This window comes from Lacerta agilis, chromosome 3, assembly GCF_009819535.1.
Source record: "Lacerta agilis isolate rLacAgi1 chromosome 3, rLacAgi1.pri, whole genome shotgun sequence".
Lineage (NCBI taxonomy): Eukaryota > Metazoa > Chordata > Lepidosauria > Squamata > Lacertidae > Lacerta > Lacerta agilis.
The window spans coordinates 86,844,765-86,848,891 of NC_046314.1; positions in this window are offsets into that span (position 1 = coordinate 86,844,765).

A 4,127-nucleotide genomic window follows, 5' to 3' on the forward strand; every position below is an offset into this window, starting at 1 on the left:
AAGTGTGATCTTCAAAAAGCTTCAGTGCTACAAGCTCTCAGCCTGGACTACCACAAACTTTTAACTTGGTTTGAAGTTGTGCAAATTCATCCTTTGATGTCAGCAGCAGCATCAAGGGACAATTTGCATGTATAGTATGGCAAAAGACTCTTCCAGCCAGCATTTCTCCATACTTGAGAATGGATAAGGAACTCCTGCTTCACATGGAATTATTATTATTATTATTATTATTATTATTATTATTATTATTATTATTTCCCCGCCCATCTGGCTGGGCTTTGCTTGGCATGCTACCAGTGTAAAGATTCATATTATAATTTTTTATCAGTTTAGATTTTAAGCTGGCCTAAAATGGTTAGAAAACCACCACCATAAATAAATAAAGATTTAATGTTTAGTAAAAGGATTAAAAGGTAGTTCTTCGGGGAAAGGTTTGCGTCTCCGCTCCTCCACATGCAGCTGCTGGGTGACCTTGGGCTAGTCACACTTCTCTGAAGTCTCTCAGCCCCACTCACCTCACAGAGTGTTTGTTGTGGGGGAGGAAGGGAAAGGAGAATGTTAGCCGCTTTGAGACTCCTTCGGGTAGTGAAAAGCGGGATATCAAATCCAAACTCTTCTTCTTCTTCTTCTTGCCACAATAATGGTTACAACTATACAAGGATTTCTACTGTTGGGGCAAAACAACAGCCAAATAAATGTAGGCTAAACAGTATCTAGTTTACAAAACCATGTTAGATCTCACCTGAAGCTGTTGCCCCACAACTCAATAAGCGAGGCTTGGGGGGTGGGGGTGGGCAGCACCTTCTGTTTTGCCAGAGGTGGCGGAATGGGAAAGGCTGCCCCTGTGTGTGTGTGTGTGTGTGTGTGTGTGTGTGTGTTTGTTTGTTTGCGGCATCTGTATTTCACCACATAACACAAAACTCTGGGTAGCTCACAACTATCAATCGTAAAAACAATCCACATACAAAATAAGGCATAAAACCATCACATCATAAGCAACAGAAATGCATGCATACAGCATCCATAAAGTACTCCCAGAGATAATAATAATAAAAAAAACTGATTAAGAACTGAGAGGCCCAGATGACATCAGTTTTTTTCAGAGGGTATGGGTAAACAGAAAGGTTTTCCCCTGGTGCCAAAAAGACTACATAATTCGGGGAACAGGTTTCAGGTTTAATAACAACATTTTGACTTAGTCTAAATAAATAAAATTATTATTATTATTATTATTATTATTATTATTATTATTATTATTATTATTATTTCTTCTGACTGGGATGTTTTCGGAGCAGTGAAGGGCTGGCGGGTGCCCATGTGTTATCTTACAATTACAATTAAGGTTGAAGAATGAGGAATTAAGACAGAGTTTCCTAAGAGTTGGGAGATATATACGGTAATCTGTTTTTAACAGAGAATAGATTCTAAACCAATACTAGACAAGTTCCCCAGGATGAAAAAAGGAAGAGCACTGTTGGGAATGCTTGTTTTACTGGGTGGTGGGGAGAAACTACCCCCCCCATGGCAACCTTAACTGCACCTCACTTTAGGAAATTCTGTTCTAATGAGGATGGTAGCCATGGTTAGATACTTCAAAGCATTGCTCTTATAAGTGTTAATATGTTCCACTTAGAATTCTCAGGATCAGATATCTTCAGTTATGCAGCCTAAGCTGTGTTGCTGATGGGGATTGCAAAATGCAGTGAGGATTGTACTCTCTGATTCTGTAGCTGTCAATCAGGCCCTGCAGAGGCTATATACTAGGGCTAAGCATTGTTTTTCCCTGCCATCTGAAGTGCTGAAATGTTGCCTTTCCGAGCAACTGACTTTCTATTACTCATCTAATGCCACAGTGCTTTTTTTTTTTTAAGAGTTAAAAAGGAGCGAGTGTGAACCTCAAAGTTGCCCTGCGATGCAAACTCCTTGCTAAAGGAATAAATTTAACCTGGCTGCTGGAGCAAAATCACAGCGAAACACCGTGATCTGCTAAAATATTTTCCATGTAACAAACCTAAGTCAAACTCATTTGACTTATCTAAACATGAGAGCAGGTGCTCTCTGTTTGTTTTGCAGCATGTTCCTTTGCTTGCATGTTCAGAGCCTGATCCTAAGCATGAACCTTTCTCTTCCTGTGGAAAGTGCGTTGACTGATGCACCTTATAGATAATCCAAACAAGGTAGCTGCTGCTACTGAAAGCACAGTTGCAGTTTGGCCCTGTGTCGGGTTAAACCACAGAGCCTAGGGCTTGCTGATCAGAAGGTCGGCGGTTCGAATCCCTGCCATGGGGTGAGCTCCCGTTGTTCGGTCCCAGCTCCTGCTCACCTAGCAGTTCGAAAGCACATCAAAGTGCAAGTAGATAAATAGGGACCGCTCCAGCGGGAAGGAAAACGGCGTTTCCGTGCGCTGCTCTGGTTCGCCAGAAGCGGCTTAGTCATGCTGGCCACATGACCCGGAAGCTGTCTGTGGACAAACGCCGGCTCCCTTGGCCTATAGAGCGAGATGAGCGCCGCAACCCGAGAGTTGGACACGACTGGACCTGATGGTCAGGGGTCCCTTTACCTTTACCTAAACCCACTGCAGTATGTGGGTTTTATGTGTGCCTCATTCCTCATATATTCAGGAGTACCTATATACAGTCCTATATACACTTAATTGGGAGTAAAGCTGTGTACACACCAAACATTTAAAGCACCTTCCCCCAGTATCCTGGGAATTGTAGTGTAGTCGTCCCCCCATGGAGCTACAATTCCTAGCACCATTAACAAACTACAGTTCCCATGATTCTTTAATGAGAGAAGATGTGCTTTAATTGTGCTTTGAATGGTGTGTATGCAGCCTTTGTTTCATCTTAGTGGGACTTCTGTTAAAATAAACTTGCATATCGTTGGGGTGAACATGATAGTATTTCTATAGAACAAATATAACCTTTGGTATAATCTCTGAATCCTCATCCCCAACAGTAAACATGTTTAAGCACAAATAACTACATTTACTCATATCCATTCCTGGCTACCGTCCTCCTTTCTTCCCCTCCTTTCCCCATCTTGCTCAGCTATTTCAATGATAAGTTCCTTCAGAGCACGGAAGAGTGCTTTCTTTGGTTTTGCTCACAAAACTCTTTAAGTTACCATGCCAATTGATGCTGCTGTAAACACATTTCTGATGTCCAAACTAAGCACTTTGTCTCAATGACTCTCACAACAGCCTTGCCGTATTAAATAAATATCATCTCCACAATGCAGCTGGAATAAGAATAGTTTCCTTCTGTGGCTACGTAATGAGTTTGTGGATAAGGTGAGATCTGAACCCAGGACTTCCCAGCTTCTAGATCTTAGCCGTTGTGGCACCACTTGCTTTCTCTAGCTCTGTTGTTGCCTTTATTCTTATGCATTAATTAGAAGCACTTTTTAGCCTAAAAAGCTCTTAGAACAGGAAGGAGAAGAGAAAGACAATCCCCCTGTCCTCAGTAGTGGCGTAGCGAGGTGGGAGCGATGGGGGCGGGGTGCCCCGTGTTCCAGGGGAGGGGGGGTGACACTTGGTGCGCGCCCCACCCCACCCCGCCCAAGCCGAGCCCCGCCGGTGGGCCCCGAGCAAGCCACGGAGCGAGGCAGCCTTGCCCACAGTGCTCGCCCCATGGCCCATCCGGGATGGAGGAGGGGGAGGGGGAAATCAAGACCAGCAATCAATTTTTTGCATTGAAAATTCCTTATAATGGAATTAGTTCAAAAAGAGAAGGAGCTCTTCTCTCAGCAGAGCCAGTGGATGGAGAGCCACTGAATATCTGGAGTGGGGAGCAGAATATGAATGAATAAATGAATGAATGAATGAATGAATGAATGAATAGTCTTTATTATGGTCAGAGACCAGAAAATCAATAAAACAATTCGTTTCATAAATAGCATCTATATACTAAAATCACATTTAAATTTTATAATCAACACATTTACACTTTAAAAATTGGTGAGATATCTCACCAATCTGTCACTTTAAAATCATTCCTAAGGGGATTAAGTGGACTCTTTATCTCTAATATTTGCTGAGGTCATGGCAGAATAGCACTTTCTAGCCTTCCCTTTTACAGTCAGTGGAGTGTGTGAACAGGACCACACCCTTTCTACTGTATGCA